The 21,970-nt window shown below is 40.2% G+C and overlaps 1 protein-coding gene across 5 annotated transcripts in view; it reads right to left on the bottom strand.

Annotated features, from left to right (window-relative positions):
* Nucleotides 1–20,931, bottom strand: part of LCLAT1 (lysocardiolipin acyltransferase 1) — a 121,204-nt gene extending 100,273 nt beyond the window's left edge. For 4 of the 5 annotated variants that reach the window (XM_030499059.1, XM_030499063.1, XM_030499061.1 and 1 more), the window contains exons 1-2: nt 20,712–20,893; nt 20,469–20,580 (exon numbers count right to left, since the gene is read on the bottom strand). The gene's annotated coding sequence lies outside the window, so the exon portion shown is untranslated. Of the gene's footprint in view, nt 1–20,468; nt 20,581–20,711 lie in introns of all 5 variants that reach the window. The other variant, XM_030499058.1, reaches the window with a different exon arrangement.
* Between the last annotated feature and the right edge of the window lie 1,039 nt (nt 20,932–21,970).

Genomic DNA, 21,970 nt, shown 5'->3' with positions numbered 1-21,970 from the left:
AAATAAATAAATTTATTAAAAAAAAAAAAAAAAAAAAGAAGAAGAAAAAGAAAGAGAAAAGAAAGAAAAAAAAAGCCGCAACAGAAACTTTATTAGCAATCAAAATAGAAGCAGAAGCACAGGAACTGAGAAGCTCTTTTCTTACACAGACATGGTCCTCAGATTCCAGACTATGTCTGAGTTTGGGTGGCTGTTCCCTCTGGTTTGGGGACAAAGTCTGACAGTCACTGCCCAGGAAATACTTCACAGATACTTGCCCTTTGGAGAATGGTCACAATTAGGATCCTCAAAAACATTGTAAGGAGGTCACAAGTCCCACCACGACTCACACAGGTAGAAATGGTTTCAAGGAATCATTTGTTAGCTTTCTGAATGTGACATGGCACAGTTCATACAGTCATTGCATTACACAGATCAATCGCGTACATCTGACACATTAAAAGGCAGCAATCTCATGGAGTTTGAATGCATCAACCAAGGCAGCAGAACTTCCTCTGGTAAATCCACTGACGAAGAAATTGTTCTTTCCTATCAATCACATGTATGAACATGATTAAGTTCAATGACTTGTTCATAAAAAACACCTGGGGGGGGAAGAAAACATTACCTTTAAACTCTCATAATAGTGAATTCATTGTAACCCCAAGTATTTCAACTAAGATAAGAACAACCTTTAGAAAACAGCAGCACATATGACTCAAGACAGACAAGCTGCAGTCAGCCACCAACATTCAAAGAACTGATGGGCCAACTGGTAGTTTGTGGGTCAGGGTCAAAGGGAGAACTGCAATGAAAGACATTACTGTCGGGGTTTGCTACAGGCCACCCGACCAGGAGGACTGTGTGCATGAAGCTCTCTATAGACAGATAGGAGCAGCTTCACACTCACAGGCCCTTGTCCTCATGGGGGACTTCAACCATCCTCAGATCTGTTGGAGGGATGGTACAGCCCGGCACAAGCAATCCAGGAGGTTCCTCGATTGTGTGGAAGACAACTTCCTCTTTCAAGCAATAGAGGAGCCGACAAGGAGAGGTGCCATGCTTGACCTCGTGCTCACCAACACGGAGGGACTGGTTGGAAATGTGACGCTCCAGGGCAGCCTTGGCTGCAGCGATCACGAGATGGTCGAGTTCGAGATCCTCAGGACAGTGAGAAGAGCGTGCAGCAAGCTCACTGCCCTGGACTTCAAGAAAGCAGACTTCAGCCTCTTCAGGAACCTGCTTAGTAAGGTTCCATGCGATAAACCCCTAGAGGGCAGGGGGGCCCAAGACTGCTGGTTGATATTCAAGGATCACCTGCTCCAAGCTCAGGAACGCTGTGTCCCGACTAGAAGGAAATGGGGTAGGAGGGCCAGGAGACCTCCATGGATGGATAAGGAGCTGCCAGGAAAACTTAGAGGGGAAAAAAGCAGCTTAAAGAAGGTGGAAGTGAGGACAGGCAGCCTGGGAAGAATACAGAGACATTTTCCAGGAAGCTAGGGATCAGGTCAAGAAAGCTAAGGCCCAGTTAGAATTAAGACTGGCCAGGGATGTCAAAAGTAACAGGAAGGGCTCCTATAGGTAACAAAAGACAGACTAGGGATAATGTGGACCCTCTCTGGAAGGAAACAGAAGAACTGACTACAGTCAATTTGGAGAAGGCTGAGGTTCTCAGTGAGCATCCTTCCAGTATCTGAAGGGGGCCTACAAGGATGCTCGAGAGGGACTCTTCATCAGGGACTGTAGTGATAGAACAAGGGGGAATGGGTTTAAACTTAAACATGGGAAGTTCAGGTTAGATCTAAGGAAGACATTTTTCACTGTGAGGGTGGTGAGGCACTGGAACAGGTTGCCCAGAGAAGTGGTAAATGCTCCACCCCTGGCAGTGTTCAAGGCCAGGCTGGACGGGGCCTTGGGCGACATGGTCTAGTGTGAGGTGTCCCTGCCCATGGCAGGGGATTGGAACTGGATGATCTTAAGGTCCTTTCCAACCCAAACCATTCTGTGATTCTATGAACTGACCTTGTCACCTCACAATGTTTGTCACACACATCTGGTATAGAAGAAACCCAAACAGCTATTCTGTAGCTGCAGGTAACATCTTGATTATTGCTCTAAAAACCTGCTTCCTGTCCCTCTTGTTTGGTCTTGGTTCCTGATCCTGCTTCTCAGCAGTGGTCTTTGGCCCTTCGGTTGTATTAACTCATTCTGCCAGCGCAGCCTTGGTTTTGAATCCCACCTCTGGTCTGCTTAACACTGATTCCTGGGTCTCACTTCCTACCGTACTGCCTCACCCTACTTATTATTTCTGACCATGTGTCTGAAGCTGGAGGAGGAACAAGCAGGCATGGATCACAGAACCTGTAGCCTAGGATCACTCTGTCTGGAACTTGTATCCCCTGGTTTCCCAGTTCTCCATAACAGTATTTCACCCCAGTCTGTCCTCAACTATAGAATCTATACAGTCACGCCCCAGTTAAGATTCCTCACTATCAACTAAAATACAAGCAACTTGCAACAACTCAATCAACATCCTAGAAACAAGACTAACAGCTGAGCATCATCAAGGATAAGCAGATATCCTAGAATTTCTCACAACCTTAACAGAGGAGGAATAAAACCTTAATACTCAGATAAAAGTATACCCTCTACAGTACTTGTTCTCTAGCATTTTTGTTATGGCACCTATTCTGGATTAGATCAGAGGCTGAAAAAGAGTCTGGTTTATTTTGTGGATTCTTTGGGAAGTTTTGTTATTATTCTGGGACAGGGAAGGAGAGGAATATTTACAAAAAACCTGGCAAGAAGTGGCAACACCCACTTTTCCTTTGTTATTTTGGTCCCCATTGCTGATATTTTTGGATTTTCATTCTGGAAAAAGGAGAAAGATGAGGAATTGTCTGAAGGAGTGCTTGCTGGGCTGCCTGCCCTCAGAAAACTGGAAAATTGCCCAGGCTGAAGAAAGAAATGATTCTATAAACTCGGATCTACTTGTGTTTAACAGAACAACATTTTGCAGAATGAATATTTGCAGTGTCTTGACCTAAGAGATTCTGTTATCTTGTATGATGTTGAAGAATGAAATGACCAGTGGAAAACCCATAGAAATTGCCAAACTGAACCAGCAGTAGTCCATCCAGTCATCTTGTCTAACAGTGTCTTGAACCATGTCTTTCATAAGAAGGTGCAGGAAGCAAGCCCGCAGTAGGCAGTGATGGCAAGTTTATTCTTAGTCTCTGTTAACATTTATCTTAAGCCATAAAAGACATGGCCTTATATCCTTCTCAACATTACTCATTCATTAGCAGTCTGATCTTGTCTTCTATATAAACAGACCTAATCCCTTTGTTCTATCAGCAATCTTTAAAGCCTTCTTCACTGTTGCTGAGTATCCAAACCCACAAAGGAAATGGATTGACAGCAGCCAGACAACTTGTCCATTCAAGTAACAAAGGTACAAATCCCACCCTCAGTTTCACTCAACTACCAGTAGCAGGTAGTCAATCAGAAGCAAGTTAATTAAAATCACAGAATGATTTGGGTTGGAAGGGACGGGACCTTAAAGATCACCTAGTTCCACCCCTCCCCTGCCATGGGTAGGGATAGGATCCCTGGATCCTGTAACCTTCTTAATGGCAAATGACCAGTGATTCTCATCAGCACCCTCCACCCTCTTCTGGAATCTTGAAAATAAAATCTGAAATTATAAACTCCCTATCTTGTTCTAAGGAAAAGTTTGATTTTATGCACTATCTTACTAGAAAGCACTGATAGCTGTAAACAGCACCTTGTGTAAAACAACTTAAAGGCTTCAGGGAACACAGAATTACAGAGGAAGAAAGTAGTCAAGAGAAAAGTAGCTCTTGCATCTGAGATTTGTTCAGACAGTCATTATAGAGCAAGGGATGCTCTTGAGATGCTGTTTCTCCAAGTCGGGAAGATCTTGTTGAGCTAGCCAGCTGTCCAAGGCACCAACCACTAAGATTTAATCACCCTTCAACTGTTGGAGAAAGTTCCCATTCTGCTGCAGCAACAGCAGGATAAGAACTGGGGAAAGGAAGGACAAAGCCATATTAATAGGAACTGCTGGCATGACCTTTAAAGAACAGCTGGGAGCTACCAGCTGAGACAGTAGAACCAGTATGAACAGTCATGTAAAAAGATCAAGTCTGTAATGACTCCTTGTAAAAGAATTATTTGTAATCTTACACAACCTACGTTGCTAACAGCAGAGGAAAAGGAAAGATAAGATGCCAGCTGGAGAAGTCTAGTCCAACAAAACAAAAATAAGTATTCCTGTTGCCTGCATTATTTAGTATAATTTATTTACCACCACCCCAGACTATGAAATGTCTGAGCAACTTCCAAAGCACAGAGGGCCTTTTTTCCCCCCTCTCTACAAGATGAAGAGTGTAAGAAGCACAACCAACAATCACTATTTTATACAATAACATTGCAATACTATGATTCACTTGCATGAAGTCTAACTATATCATTACCTTTAAATAGAAAATGCAGCTAGTAATTTCAAAACTAAAAATAGAAAGATATATGATGTGAATCCTATGTGATTTACTTCTGATTTGAATATATTATGCTGACTTTCAAATGTTTTTGTAGGTACTTATCAGCTTTGCTATTTTTTTTCCCCTTTTCACTCGTTTGTTTTATTTTTCTTTTGCTTACCAAGATAACATCTACTTACAGAAATGCATTTGTAGAATTTTATATAAAAAAGGCCTACATCACTACACTACTACAGTAACCACGCTGATATGAAATGTAGATGCTGTTGTAGCTGAAGAAAATCACATGGCAGAGAAGATGACAACGAAATATGTGGGAGCAAATACGCAAATAAACCCTTTATAATGAAAGGAAATAATACTAAAAGTCTTCTAAAAATGTCAGCTAGGGGAACTCAATAAAGGTCAAGACACTTTGAAAGGGAGAAGTTAATCAAAGATTTTCTGTATTTACAGACTTTTGTTCCATAATGCAGTACAGTGTACTCTAGGTTACTTTAAAGCTAAGAAGTGACCTTTCTTGCTAACACTCACTATTTGTTATCCCAGAAGTCCCAAGTTTTGCCTGAAGCAGCCAGCCAAACCTGTTGATGTGTAAATTGCCTAAATCTACACCTTGCAGGATACACAACCACAACTTAGATGACAGAACTTCACCAACATCATTACTTTTCACTGTTCTTGCATTAACCAAAATCAACAACAGGTGGGGAATGACCCCAGAACTCGCTTCATATGTTTTAAACAGCCTTTAATGTTACCGTTCCCACCACTAGCAAATGAAAATAGGTGAGGCAAATATGTTTGTGCCAATAAAAATGTTTCATTTAACAACAAAGTGCATGTCAAGAAGGCCAATTCAAACCTACAGGCACATTTTGAAGTCGCTGAATTTAGAGCCACTCCAAACTTGTGGAAATAAACAAGCATTTCAAAGTGGGAGCATTTTCATTACAGAAATGACAAAGAGATTTCCGTCACCTAAAGGAAAGTCACTTTTTTTATCATTTTCTTTAAACTGTCACTCTCAAGCTGAAAGCAAAATCAAGAATGAAAGAAATTGTTTGTGATACTAGGCATGCTCTTGAAACCTCTTATTTTTTTGTGGCTTAACAACCACATTTTCCTGTGTTTAAAGTGCTCCTCTCCCTTCTTCTAGCACAAGACCATTACACAAGAGTAGAAACAGCCTATAGCAAAGCAGACTGCATAGCAAGTGCCTCTGTCCTTCCTTCCTCAGGAAAGAAAATTATTTTCCTATAGTGGCTTAGTTACAACATACATTTAAATAGCTTTAACGGCCACTAAAACTACTTCAGTTCACAATTCACACACCTCCTAAGACTTAAAAGAGGAAAGGAACCTTCTTTCCCAAATAACACCCCTCATTCTGCAACTTACTTTAAGCTAAGTAGTTACCTCCTCTGAAGCTGATGAGATCTTTAAAGGAATAAATAAGATCTCTCTTATTTTAAGGAGAATTATCTTCCCTTGTGAATCACCTATGGGTGATCTCAAACCAATGAGGACTGTATGAACATGAAAATCGAGATAAAGATGACAATTTCATACCAATCCTTGCCAAAAATAAACAAGAAGAAGGAAACAGGTAAAACTCTTTCCAATTTTAAAGCTTTTTATAATGTGTATAAGGTCTCAGTAGTTCTGTGTCATAATATGGCCTAACAAAACAGTTCAAACTAATTTAGGAAAAGGTAAATATATTCCAAAACAAAAAGGTTCACTGATCTTCCAACATTTCTCTTTCTCTCCTCCCTGACTCACACATTTCAGTAAGAGGACGCAATACCAAACACCTAGATAGACTAGAAGACATAAAGAACAACTGAAAGATCCTTTTCACTTAAGTTATATTAAGCCATGACTCTTTCATAGTTCTTTCCAGAGCAATCTACAGCAATTTGCAGTATGCAAAAAGTATATAATAGACAAACAGAATGAGAAGTTATTTGATAAGCATTTCTCAGATTTTTTAGTAAGCAACATTGTGGCAACGAAGAAAGAGATTAATGGTGACAGAGCAAGAAATAGCGAAAGCCATTCTAGAAAACTCAGCATAAAACTCCTGGCATGAAAGTCCTGGCATTTTTTCAGGCTTCAGTTTGGCAGCTGCTACAGACAAATCTTATCTTCAAAGCATACAGCACAGACACTCAGACCAATCATTTTCTGCATCTCAGAATGCTGATAAACTGGAAACTTTGATGAGGTTTGGAAATGGAAATGCATCGACACAAGTGTAACGAACAGAACAAAGGAAAACTTGCAAAACTAGCTTTGCACAAGATTGCTCTTACAGGATTCTCTATTCGACCAATAAAATTAAGGTTTATAGATAAATAGCTGATGTCTTATACTGGTGGGATTTTAGGTATTTTATGGGAAATAAGAAATTTAAAAGTGATCTAAAACCTCTAACAGCATAATCATAAACCTTTTTTACTGGTAACAGATTCGAAGCTTCAAACCAGGTTTAACTGCATCAGTCACTATGGAAAAATTTAATCATTTCCTGATACTTAACAGAAATTCTTATACCAAACTACAACCAAAATAAGTAATAAACACCTTTAGAAGGAGTATCAGTAGAGGATTCTCCTCCAGTTGTTCAGGAATGCTAAGGATTTAAAATATTTCAAAATGGCTGGCTGCAGTTCAACACAACACAACGGCTAATGGGACTCATCTATCAATGATAGATGTTGTCAAATAATGTAGTCAAATCATTCCTCTTTATAACTTTCCATCTCTAGCTTCTATACTGTCAGATAATGATATCAAGCATATAGATGGAAAATTACGTCAACATAAATCATAACTGACCCTTTTACACCAAAAGTAGGTTTTTCTATACGTTAAGAACCAGCTTAATTCAGCTGCAAGATGCCCTACTAAAGAACACCTACAACCTGCAATTTTGGGAAAGCTGCTATATATTTTTATAATATAATTTAGTTACTTCCTATTATTCAGGGCAGAAATATACTTTGTAGCAATATTTTTTTTTCCCCCTCAATCAACAGCTGAAGAAAAGATTTAACTGACCATCGAATAAGGTAAACTGGGATAAAACTAAAACTCCAAGCTTCATACCTCATTCAAAATGCATCCCACCAAGTTATCCACCTGTAAAGATGTCTCCCAGTTCATCAAATAGGCTTTGTCTCATTCTAAGTATCATAAAAGATTAAGATATATTTAGATCAGATAACTTTGAATCCATTTTTAGGCTTAATTTCACTGTGAAAGCCAACAAAGATTGGGTAAACCTATCACTAATTAGACAGTACAGGTCAATCAGTGCATAGTGGTTCAGTATTAATTTCCCAGAAGAAAGGCATTCCAATCAACATCCTTCATCTTGATTGCAGAGTCATCAGACTGGTCCTAGATGGCTAATACAATTTTCACTATAAAGAAAATTTCAAAATGTGACTTGACAAATTAGAAAGAGACTCTTTTTCTCTTTCTTCTCCTTGGAACAATAATCACATGCTCAATCTCAATCGTGCATACGTGAAACACAAAGAACTACTTCATTCTAGACAAAAGAAAGATTTATGTGAGAGGCATAAAGCAGGATTTATACAATTCAGGCAAACTGCAGAATCTGCTTTGCAGAAATAACCTGGAATACTCGGATTACTTTTTTTCTTGACCTGACATGATGAGTGGTCTTGATGCTATATTCAGGAACTCAGTCTAGTTACTTCTGTTTGGAGTCTGCATTGATCTAGGGTATCTATCATTTTGCATTTGATTAAACAGATTGCCAGTAAAGCATAGTCTCAGACTATTAATCAAGAGATTCTGTAGATTCTGCCCATGGCAGGGGCTGGAACTAGATGACCTTAAGGTCCTTTCCAACCCAAACCATTCTATAAGTCCAACATACAACAACTAGTTTCAGCCTGAAAAGCTGAGGTCTGATACTGCACCACGGGAGTTTACATGAGGGAGAACATCACCTTTAGTAAGGGGTTATCCACAGCGTAATTACAGTTTGCTAGGTTCACAGCTAAAAGATCAGGGACATTCAGCACCACCCAGCACCCTGACAGTGAATTCTTACCTTCATAGTACATTCAAAAAACATTTGGGATGCTGAAACTGCACAATCAAACATATAGAAGTTATGAAACACCAGAATTAAGGCTGTTCCTTCCTGGCTGGGTTATTTGTTTTTTCAAAGAGGAACCCTGCCTCACCCAACACACACGCTGTGACAGCAGAGTTAACAGGGAGAAATTACTTTGTATTTCTTTTTCTCCTTCTCATAGCACAGTGCTAAAATTAGCCTAAGCTACTAAAATACCAGGACAAAAAAAAAAAAAAATCCTTTATTTTTAACTTTTTCCTCCATATTATGCACATTATATTACCACCTGAAAGTATATGTCAGTCATTTATCAAAGTCATTATATCAGAGTATATGAATTATGCCTGCCTAATCTGGAATGTTTCCAGACTCTTTTTTTTTTCAGAGTATCTGTCACTGTGCAGTACATCACAAGCATAATTCACAGTTGCTATTAGCTTCAGTTGCAGCTGTGAAAGCTCTGCATTCTTTGTAAGTATCCAACTCGAAACCTTACTATTCAATACAAAGATCAAAATTAGTTATTGTTAATTACAACATTATGTCTTGCTTACCAAGTAAAAAGCAAAATCCAGTTCTTCAGTGGCACTTGAAACCTTCAGATGATCATCTTCTTCAACCCTTTACTCAGCTCAGTGTACAAAATCAAGCATATGCAAAATAAAACAGGTTCTACAGACCCCATTCCTTAAATCTTTAAGGCATTCCTAAAATACAAGCCATCCTGAACAGCAAGTTTTTTAATGAGAAAAAAGGGAATGTGTTACTGGAATTACAGACTGACAGTTCAAATGTGGAGATGTGGGTGACATTATAAAATTTAGCCCATATATCATTTGGTACTTGGGTTTCTGGTGGCATTTTAACAAAGTCAAAGATCACAAGCCTAGTGGGAAGAGAATTTGGGGGAACAACAGCTGCTTGTCTCTAAGAGCAGTCATGTAACTTGAGAAATGCAATTTTAATGTTTTCAAGGAACAAACCAAAACACTCTGATCTTCATGAATTTCCAGAAAATCATTACAATGAAAAAGTAGAGTCTTAAAACAGAGGAAGACCTAACACTCCCATATATACTACTCATGCTAAAATAAAAAACTCAACATTTAAATAGGTCACATCACATCTAAACATCCCCTGCAACCTGTTTACTTAAATAAATAAAAAATTAAACAAAGGTTGGAGCATATCTATAAGGTAACAGATGTGTGTCTGTATTTGCTACATTTCAGGGGAGCTCTGATAGCATCAAGAAATTAATGGGAAAAAGAACAAACTGGTAATTAAACCAAAAGCTGCTGTTTTAAACCATTACAGTAAATCTGCATATTCAGTGTACAAGTCCTTAAAGGCAGCAGGCTAGACTGAAATACAGAAAGTGTAAATCCTATCATATTTAATGTTTCACATGCCCGATCCAGGTACCTTTTTATGTGCACTCCACTATTCTCCTCTACAGAAGCCAAATAATGCCTCCTAGTGCTATTAATTGCTCATAAAAGAACCAATTTTCAAATAAAGATGTTAATATGAAAATCCTAAAATATAACCTATTTCCTTTTGATATAAATTCTCTCCATCAAGAAGAATCAATGTAAGCCAGCTTATAGAATTTGAAGGTAATAAAGTAGAATGACTCCAAGACTTTCTTCTCTCTCTCTCTTTTCCCCCTGCCCTCCTACTAGTTACATTTTAGTCAGAAAATTTCTTTACTCTACATTAAGGAACAACTTACCTAAGTCAACGTCCTTCTGGAAAAATAAATTCATGGCTTTTAATAATGGCTGCATTTAAAAGGGGCTTATACAGAACTTCTCTAACCTTCTTCCAAAGCAAAAATAGTTAAAATGTTTTAATTAATCCACTTTTCCTCGAGAAATATTTCCTTTACAATGTTTTTAATATAACTCAACATTGGCTGCATCTTTCCTGACAGCTGGTATTTCCTTAACAGAGAATGTCTCAAATGGTTTATGTATAACGTTCTTTCTAAAATTCATTTCCTTTCTGTGTCAGAAGTTAATACACCAGGGAAAAAAAAATGCAGGAATGCTTCATGCCATGTGGGATATAACAGTTCTAGAGTTTTGCTTTAAATTAGCCCAGTAATGTTTTTGTAGAAATATTATTAATGTGGCCGTAGCTTAACATTTGGAAAAAAGAAAAATACTTGCCCACAACTTTGCTTCTCTCCAGACCTCATTCCAACATGAACTTCACTTTTATGTTCTAGCTCATGCCTGGTGGAAACCTGAAAGCTCTTAGTAAGGTCCAGCTTAGGGGAGAGATGTTAAGAACAAAACAATCATCTAATTAAGAACAAGAGACTGATGGTTCTATATCAAATAGCTTCCAAACCAGAAATCAAAGTTCTTGATAACTTCACTCTAAATATTAAAATCATTCAAGACATTGATATGGGCAGAAAAGCACACCATAGCCTTTCTCAAGAGAAGGACAGACATTGAGGTCTCTCAGAAGAAGATGCAACTCCTTGGCAGGGGAGAACACTCCTCCATACGAACACCAAATCCCAAGTTCCTAAAAGCTGGGAGACTTGCCCCATTTGCATGCAGAAGAGCTAAGGTCCCACATGCAAAAACCCAGGGAAATGGCATCTTTATAGCATATTGAAGCCAAAGGCATTTGCTCTACAGTCTGTAATATATACTACCTGTAAACCACTTAGCTAAATGGCTGGAGAGCTACAGCAGTAACAGCAGTCTTTAAGTGATGAAGAAATACCTGCTGATAATTTCTCTTTCCTCTTGTCACGCTGTAAGTATTCATTAAAATATTACTCTTCTGCAGATCTGATCATTTTAAGTACTGCTGAAAACTTCCATTCTAAAATATTCAGCAGCCTGTGGAACTCTATGTACAACAACATTGTGCCACTACTATTTTCCATTTTTGGGGGTATCTCCTAGCCAATATGTCATTTTGTGATACTGCTAGTAAACATTATCATCTGTGTTAATACTGTACATAGAGAATATCTTGCACTGAAATCCAAAGCTACCAGACAGTTTCCCTAAATTTTAAGGTTTGCTTGTTTTAGGTTTATGAATAAATGACAAGTTTCTAAACTTCAGTAAAAGCCTATCCTAAATACGCCGTTTTCAGCTAATTCTGCATTTCAAGACACAATGCGAGGTGACAGAGACAGGAAATGGAATCTTTCTTTCTAATATGCAAACTCATTCTAACATTCTGCTCACAATGATGATACCTTTTGTTCTGAAAGCAAGCTTAATTCTGCATGCCCAGTGCTCATGATAAAGCTATGGACAATATGTGCAATACCAGTCTTAACAGATTTTTATGGATGCCTTACATTAAGTTAAAAAGGAACTAAAAAGCCATATTTACCACCTCTATTTGCCACTGCCTACATGTAAAATGAATCTTGCCAACATGTCACTGACCCAATCAAAGCTTACTGAATCCTCTAAACTTTTCATAAGGTTCTTTCTCTAATTAAAAATAACTGCTATTTGTATATTTTCAAAGATACTCTACTGCACAAGTGTTCTGCATATCACATCATATTCTTCAATACACTAGCCTACTGCAATTACTTTAACAACAAAAAGATAATTTTAGCTATTTTCCCTCTGGACAGAAGATAATACGTACTCCCATGTTATCAACAATCACTTCAGCAATATCCCTATTGTGACCACTCAAGCCCTATTTGCTTCTGCCTAGAATTAATTTCCATACTACCATAACTACAGAGCCTTTGTCTCAATTTTGCAGATCAGTCATCTCTCAAGGTCCTTCAATGACCTACTGCAATAGCAACACACAAAAATATAGCTGTCTAACCTGGGACATCTTTGCAGGCATTTGTCATTCAAAAACTATTCAGGTGGCAGACAAGATAAACACACAGCTCTTTTACTCACTGTCAAAACCTAAATAAGATGTGTTATTCAGCTAAAGCATTGTCTTACAGTGGGATTTTTTTTATTGCTTAGTGGACCTGACACTGTTCAACACCTAACCCTGTATCCAACAGAGATGCAAAACTAAATGCTTCTCAATATTTAGGAAAGAGATTAAGATTCTTTCTTCAGAGTAGGACTGAAATAGAATAAGTACAATGCCTACCTTTACTACATCAGTAAAAAAACCCAAAACATTCTGCAAACAAAGCTTTTATAAAAACAATTATTTTAAGTAAATTTTGGAAATTTGGATCTAAAGATACAACCATTAATGACAAAATAATGAAGTATTCAATTTGTAAGGAACAGTTGAACCATGCAAGCGCTGGAAACAGTGGGTAACTGTCAGGATTTTATTTAAAGCCTGGTATTCAAGTGAAAACTTAAACCTGATGTTCCTCATAGAAGAACACGCTTCTCTGAGCAAAGCCATGATTTTGGGAGACACACCCTTCGTCACATTCAGTGGTTAGAAATAGATGAGTTTGCAAAACACTTGTATAAATCAGATTGACACACAAGTATTTTTGTAAGGAAACTCTAGTGCAAAATCTATCTATCTCATGGAGACAGCACAAAACACAGTAAGACCAATCCTTTTCTAAAACAGTTTATCCTCAAAGTTTAAAGAGATCAAACATACCCCGAACATTAAATTCCATCTTCCTAAACAGTCTGCAATTATTTAAGAGAGATTAAACCAAACCAAATACCCCCTTTCCAAATGTGAAATGCATGCCAATTCCCACAACACTGCTTCCACTATCTGATGATGAATTACACAAAATTAGTGCACTGGCAGTGCATCATTTTTACTTGTCCTAAGGACAAATCTACTGACCTGGGCAAGAGGCCCTGAAAGAAATTGCTAAAACTGTTTTCTTTTTAAGGGAATTCACTAGTTCTGCTGACAGATTTAGTGGTGTTTTCACACCAAAGAGGGAAGACCAGAAGAAAGCTACTGTCTGTGCAGGAGGCCGAAAGGATATGATTAGCCTCTCCTTACCAGACTCTGGCTCAATAACCTTGGCAGGAGCATACTACCTCACACTTTCTGAAATGTACTCAAGAGAAAGAGGTTCTCCATGAGTGGAGCATTAAAACAAAACAAAAAAAAGACAGGCTCCAAACCCAACAGAGACTTAACAGGTAAGTATTCCTTCTACTTGTTTTGCTCTTTGAGAAGTTTTTTGTCATTTTCCTTGGCTTTGTTAAAGGACCTTGTGATGACTCCCTGGAGCACGTGGCCCCCAACTCCAGCTGATACACAATCTTTACCCAGCAGAACCAGGGACAAGCTCCAAGCTCTGATCATAGCCTGAAAGCTGGAAGCCAGTTGGCAGTTTGGTTCACTTTGAACAAAGTTAACTTCCATGGATCAGCATGCAGTCATCACAGTCCACTGGCTTTATCATACCAGAAGAGTTAAAAGTTGTTTTTCAGTGAGCACAAAACATGTAACTGCTAATCAGTCAGATGAATGCTTGAGAAATTCCCACTGTACCACATGAATTCTGGGTTAAGAGTTAGTCGTGGTTGAGAAAAATCGAGTGAAATGAAAAAGTGTTTGTTCTATTTAAGTTTCTTGAAATACCACAAGCTGCAACAATTGGGAAAAAGGTAAGGTTTACCAGTCACTGATAAATTTGCTATTGCTTACTATTGCCGTAGTATCAGCTTTTTCAAAACCAACGTTCTTTACATTTTAGCAGATCAATAGAATCACAGTAACAAACATGATCTTGGTAGCAAATGGAATTGATCAGCTGAACAGGCACGATTACTGTAAGATTAAGTATTAAAACCTAGAAGGATCCTAGTCTTTCTAGCATCTGAATAATAAAATAAAGCATCTGAAAAACTAAGTCAGATTTCTCACAGTTTCATGTCCAAACCTGGACAGCACTTCTTTTCTAGATCATTCTCTACATCTCCAGAAACAGTGTGCCAAAGCTAACCAGCACATCACCCTGCATTCCACATAGTGGAAATCCACACAACTCATCTCCCTCTTACGACATGTGTCCTCCCAATTCTTTGTGAAAGCATCTCACCTGACCCATGATCAGTAGAAACAGTCTACCTGAACAGAAATCTGCTGACAGGTTGACTCTCTCCATCTCTGAACTCTCTGCCAACTGCCAAACTTCCTGGGTATAGCAAAGATCTTTTTTTCCTATGTTTGGATAAAAATGGAGGGATAAGATTGGTAACAGTTCAGGGGGGACTTTTTGTTTGATTTTTATTTGTTTTGGGTTTTTTAATACTTTTCTAGAAACTTAAACTACCAGACGTTTAGCACTAAATCAGGGAGCTGCAATAGCCACCTGAGAGATTCAATTCAAACCTGTTGCCACTTCTATTTCGGAATACATACAAGGTTGAATATCCTCTGCACAAAGCTCAACACTTGCTATGCATCTATTTACAACTTCAACTTACCAACTGAAAATGGCAACTATACCCTGCCTAAAGAAGTATAAGACAACCAGTGAAATCTTCAGTAATCTCCAAAACAACACTTGCATGAAGCCTGGAAGAACAGCAAACATTTTACTTTGTTTTGATGTTGTAACTTAGCCGCTTGATGAATGGAATTTACAGTTCCTTTCTTAACAGCTACCTTCCAGATTTCAGAAGCACAGCATGAAGTGCTCTCAGTGGTATTTATTATAAAGAGACTAGTAGTACCAAGTCATATTTGAGCTAGTCTATAAACCTTTTTTTGCAAACAAAAATTAATTCAAAAGCATTAATCAGCTTAAAAACATTCATTTCTGCATACATTTTTCTACATAAGTTAAATCACATTAGGAGAACATATTTTCTAAAATATGGCTTGAGCTAATTTTAAACATGGTTGGAAAAGTTTGGCCTACACCGATTAAAATCTATATTTAAATGAAAGGAAAATTTAACCACAGAAACTGTGCTCATTTTAGAAAAACAAGCAGATCACTGCCAAAGTGCTGTCCTAAGTTTAGATGGCTGTCTGACTAAAACATTGTAATTACGAGAAACTAAAATGGGTTTCTAAATGTTTCACGATGAAACAGACATTGGGTAATTTGCAAGATATGCAATTATCTTCTGAATTCAAACACATAATGCTAATACTTGATCTGAACAAATGCAGGCTGGAGATTGTTGCTTGCGTGAAAATTTGGGAAATCAATGTTAAAGAATCAATATCAGCACTAGATAAGAGTAACCATGATGAAACCTAAGAGCAAAATTACCAAGTGATGTGGAATTAATTACTTAGACATAAAGAGTTTTCTTTGAGGAAAGAAAAAGAGTTTGAAACTTCAATCTACTACCTCTGTCTCTCCAAGAGCTGATCAAGCTCAACAGAGGATTCTCAGCACTTGTAAAACTGCAGCAGCGGCCACATGAGGCATTCCACACATCTCACATGTAGCAAAACAGTGACATTTGTACCTTCCAACACCAGAGAGGGTCTCGTCAATAGATTTGAAGGGGCATACAGCATATTTTCTGTTACTTCACAATTAACATTTACATTTGGGTGGAATCATTATCATACTGACCATGCAAAAGTTAAAAGAAAAAAAAAAATTTTATATATATATCTTTTTTATATATATAATCATGCAATAACCCTAGATCTGTATGTTCATTCCATATATAACCATAATAAATTCCAGTTACTCTGAACAGTAAGTTAAATCTTGAACTGTGACAACCAATACCATTTTGATGCAACTAACGGGATTCCAGGAAATCAAAGTAACTCAATTCTGTTTAAAAATCAGGACTAGCGTACTTGCCAGTACCTGCATTGCCTGCTATCGCTTGTCTTTGATTTACCAAGAGAAATGAATGGCTTAGTTGTGTTTTATTTCTTGTTCTCCTATAAAAGCCTGGGTGTTTGGTTATCTTTTCACTCTTCTGACTACAACCAGTTCGTCCTTTCACTGATTTGCCAAAGGAGTACAAAACAACCTATCATTCATATATTAAAGCACCCAGGAACTGTGAGCATGTCTGGGGACACAGCAGTTTAGAGGAACACTTCCGTGATTCAAACAGCAATCTCATAAATGACTACAGCATTTTTAACCTCTTTCTACAAGCAATGTGTGGTGATCCACATAACTGCTTTGTATAGACTTATCAGACAGTCTCTTCATTTAGCATTCATGGCACTTCTGAAGCTGCCATCAAAAGAACAGAGTAAATAGATATCGATTTCTTTCAAACATAAGATATGCTGGATGCCTTAAAAACAACAAAAACACCATAAACTCAATGAGAAGGCACTTGAGATTAAGCAATACGTTTCAGAACCACTGGAAGGAAAGCAATACCTGCTCCCTTGATACCTAAAATTACATAAATAGCATGTATCATACCAAAGGATGCCCAAAGAAAAACCCCTCAAGAGTCATGGGAGTTTTAATATCACAGATGAAATGTCTTGGAAAGGCATGTTTAAAAGCACCAAAAAAAAAAAAACAAACCCCACAATCAGTTTTGTTTCAGCAAAATAAAAAAACCGAAACAACCAAACCCAAACTAAACCTGCTGTCAGATTAAAAGCAAATTAATTTTCTCAAACTCATGAAAGGACAGAGTGTGAACATAGTGGTGCAATTCATTTTGTATTGACAAATAAAGACTCCCTCAGTTTTGAGCACCCAAGCATGTAAGAAACACTAATACAAGCAAATCGAGTAAATTATTACAGCAAAACAAGTTCACAAGCAAACTAGTTCAGCTAAGAGAAAAAGAGTAAGAAAAACAAGAGACATTTTGTCTACGTTTCAAGAAGTCTGTTAACATTGCGCTCTCACATCTCACTGTGCCCTGCAGCAGCAATGGACTTTATAACTGCACCCCGCTACGGGGCCCCCAACACAAGAGGGACGTGGACTTGTTGGAACAAGCCCAGAGAAGGGGCCACAAAGATGCTCCAAGGGCTGGAGCACCTCTCCTGTGAAGAGGCTGAGAGAGTTTGGGTTGTTCAGCCTGGAGAAGAGAAAGCTCTGAGGAGACCTTAGAGCAGCATCCAGTGCCTAAAGAGGCCGACAAGAAATCTGGAGAGGGGCTTTTGACAAGGGCCTGTACGGACAGGACAAGGGGAGATGGTTTTAAACTGACAGAGGGGAGATTTAGATTAGATATTAGGAAGAAATCCTTCCCTGTGAGGGTGCTGAGGTGCTGGCACAGGGTGCCCAGAGAAGCTGTGGCTGCCCCATCCCTGGCAGTGTTCAAGGCCAAGTTGGACACAGGGGCTTGGAGCAACCTGCTCTAGTGGAAGGTGTCCCTGCCCGTTGCAGGGGGTTGGAACTGGATGAGCTTTAAGGTCCCTTCCAACCCAAACCATTCTGTGTGATTCTATAATGCTGCAAAATTGTCTTTCAGGAGCAATTTACTTTTCAGCCAGAGCAACAAATGTCACATAAAACCAGACTGCAAGCCTTTACCCATACTCTGCAGGGACCAATGACAAAAAGTCAACTCTAATAGTTCCATTTTTCTCCTTTCTTAGGTTCCCCCTCCCAGCTCTTATCTGACCAAACAATACACATGCAACACAAACAAGCCAGCTCTCCTCAGTCCATAACTAATAAAATGTTAAACCAGATTATGGAACTCAACACCACATACAGAACATGAGGAATCTTGTTTGTGTGTTCTCAGCACCACAACCTGATGGAACAAGGAAAGGACAGCCTTGAACAAGAGTAAGTGGAGAACAGGAGAATGAAATAAGGAAAGGAGGACAAAGGAAAACAAAGATAGTTCATAAGCAATGACCAGGTAGGAAGAAAGCACAAACTGACACAAAGACTCTGAATGTCCCAAGAAGCTGGAAGAAGCAGATAGGAAAAGGAAAAGGTGTGTTTTGGCAAAGCAGAGGTGCGAAGGCATGTGAAGGCATGGAAGGACAAGACAAGTGACAGGTAAGAAAGGACATAAATGAGATTGTCTAAACAAAAAATAAGAGATAGAAACTCTACAGGGAGAAGTCTTGGATAGAATTAAATAGAGAGCCAGCAGAAGGACAAGAGCATTTGTGCCTGAGGCAGTTCAGGTGATTAAGAATCTAGCCTGGCATTATTAAAAATAGCTGCTGAAGAAGCAGAGACTCTGCAGGAACAGATGCACCATGACGGGCTGCCACCTGAGCAACTGCAGAAAGGATTTGCTGGATCAAGTAGCCCTAACACTGCTAAAACCGCAGGTGAATGTAAAGATGACATCTCCTTACACTTCCAATTTTCTTTTCAGATTGTTTTTGTGAGGAGGGCAGGACACTCCATGAAAGCAAAACCCATCAAGACTGAGGAACATACCAGAGACAAGGTTTCACCACACAACTTCAGCTGGGCTTTTACAGTAGGATACAGTATTACTTTCCTTTCAAGATTCCTGTCTCACTAAGTACACATGGTGGACCAGCCTCTGAGGTCCAAATAAGGCTTTGGGAGACTTCTCTTTTTCAGCACGGAAGCTCTTTGGCATGAAATGAATGGAGAAAAGACTCTGGAAAGATGGGAAAGTTCCTTCACAGGCTTATGCTCCCTTCTCTCTTACCACATATTCCCTACACATGGCTGACTTTTTTTTTCCTTTTAAAATCCAAACTTTTCAGTTTTATATGTAGCCCTGATTTTCTGAATGGCCAATATGAGATTTGGTTTCTCAAGGTACAGTTTCGCATTACACTTAATCCACAGCTGGTTTACATTAGTGCAGGAGGAGAAACAGCTCTCATTCATATCAGAGCAAACACTCACTGGAATAACTTCCATCTGACAGAAAGCCATCCCCATAAAACTGTTAGATCAACTGTCCCTGAAATCATCCAACCACTAAATACCACTACAAAGAGAGTAGCAGCAACCCATGGCCAGTGATGGTGAAGGAGTGAGACCACACTCTTCAGCTGCAGCCCACACACTGACCAGACTATGTATTCACAGAGTTAAACTGTACCTTGATTTGCTGAGGAGCCAGATACTACAGCTGCCACAAAAGTTTCACGTTCAGAGTATTAGATGATACTATAAAATCTGATTACAAAGCCCAACAACTTGTTTCAGATTTCTGTGTTCAATTTAAGACATACTTTGGGCTTTCCTTCTTTTTTTTCAATCCTAGTTTCCTCATTTGTAAAGCAAGAGGAGGGGGGGTGATGGTGGTGACCATCTGTTAATCTGTGTTACAGTGGAATAAGTTTGTGCTTGAGAAACATTAAAATATTGCTACTGAAAAGTCCAAGGGTCCAAAAGCAGAGAGTTGGTGGTGTCTTCAAAACAAGCTACTATGGAGTGAGATATGGCAAGTTGTAGCGATCAATAAGCAAAATATCCATCATGCAAGCATAGTCCACTCCATCCACTGGCACAAGTAGAGATTAAAAAAGGAGACTAGTGACAAGCAAGTCCTGTAGCACAATGGATACACATAAGCACAAACGTGAAACTTTTGCACACATCGTTTAATTCTAGTACTCTTTTTTCAGTCTGCAGCTTTCTGCAGCAAGAGCTATGCTCTGCACAGCCTGGTTGTGCCAAGGTACATGCCTTGTTCTGACATTCACCCTGTGCTTCTTGCACAAGACAGCATTCGGGTCAAAGTTCAGTTTTGCCAGAGGGCAAAGCCGAGACAGCCGAGACAGCCGAGACAGCAGCCTACACGACAAAACGGGTGGGAGAAGGGACAACACACACAGCAAACAGGGAAAACTACATGGCTACAGCTGGCAAAAACTGACTTTGGTGTATATGCAAGCCAGAATAAAAGGCTCTACTTTTCCCACATGGAGTGATGCTCAGGATGAGACCAGAACAAGCCTCCGTTCGTTGCTCTAGGTGCAATAAAAGCAGCAGTACCGAACCCCCGCCGTCGGTAACGTACACGTTTCACACACACTGCCCGTATCCTCAGGCCGGCTCAAGCACTCTCCTCCCGCGGCTCCTCCTCTGGCATCGCCGCGGCTCCCAGCTCTGCTACAGCACGCCGACCATGCCTGCGGAAGAGACGGGAGGCGAGTCAGAAGGGCGAGAAGAACCCGGCAAGGCCGGGACAGCGGCGGAGACCCAGCGCCGAGGCTCCGGCCTGCCGCCCGCCACGGGAGCGCCCGCGCTCGCCCGCCCTCACCTCAGACAGGGCAGCACCGCGGCGGGAGGAGGCTCGGCTCGGCTCGGCTCGGCTCGGCTCGGCCCGGCCCGGCCCGGCCCGGCCCGGCCCGGCCCGGCCCCCGCCCCGCTCAGGAGGCCGCCGCCTGGGGGAGCGCGGCCGCGCCGCCGCCAGCGCCCAGCGCCGCCAAGGCAGCCGCCATGTTCCCGCTGCCACCGGCGACCTCTAACCCTCAATCGCTTCCGGTCACGGCTGTCAAGCCGTTGCCATGGCACCGCTCCTGGCCCCGGCCTCTCTTAAAGGGCCAGCAGCCACCCCACACACCCGCTACACCTCCTCCTTACGTGCCCGCACCCGCGATGGGTGACAGCCCTCGGTGCTCCGAGGAGCCATGGGGGCGGCAGAGGCAGGTCCTGCCCCACACAAGGACATGCCGCCGCCCTGGGGTTCAGCCCCGCTGCCCCCCGCCTCCTCTCCACCAGAAGCTGGGGCCATGGGGCCAACACTCATCATCCCAACAGCTCTGTAGGAAGGGGAAGATCCACACTGTTAGCTGTGGATTTTGTCCTAAAATAACCCTTCGAATGTGGAAAACGTGGGATGATTTCCACTGCCGTGTGGAGATGGTTTCTCCTAACTTTCTCTGAAACTGGCTATGTTTTCAGCTATTATCGCATCGTGCTTTACCGCTGCTTACTCTTAACCACAGTTAACCTTTTTATACTCTTTTTACATGTATGTTTTTATAAGGTAAACAAATCTGAAACCCCCAATCCAAGAAGGAAAACTCCAGGAGGTTTTAAGTAAAGTTTTATGCCTGTGTAAAAGCAAAGGGAGCCCATGCCCTGCTGCACAGAGCTGCTGGATTGGGACCAAAGCGACCCAGGCTCTCTCTGACCCCACAAGCGTTTAACATGCAGAGACGAACATGCCTCTCTGCAAAACTCGTGTGAAATACAAACACCAGGGCAGAGCCTGATCCCACACTCGTTTAGGGATATATTTGCCTTGGTGGGATCCTTCTTTTCTACTGCAGTTAGTTTTGAGGACAACATCTGCTCTTCTGAAGCGCCTACCATCATCCAGGGAGAATTCATTGCCTTGACGAGTACCTTTGCAGAGCTGAGAATCATTCATTTTGGTCAATACTTGACATTGTAAACAAATAAATAAATAAATAAAATCGGGAATGATCTCCCAGGGAATCTCATCCTAAAAGTCATAAAATGTTTGAAATTCCATTGCTATCCCTTTTGAGGGATCTAATTTGTTCATTCAGA

The sequence above is a fragment of the Strigops habroptila genome, chromosome 10 (genome assembly GCF_004027225.2).
Source record: "Strigops habroptila isolate Jane chromosome 10, bStrHab1.2.pri, whole genome shotgun sequence".
Taxonomy (NCBI): Eukaryota; Metazoa; Chordata; class Aves; order Psittaciformes; family Psittacidae; genus Strigops; species Strigops habroptila.
Note: the sequence above shows the minus strand (reverse complement) of the source record. Positions and strands in the feature narration are given on the sequence as shown.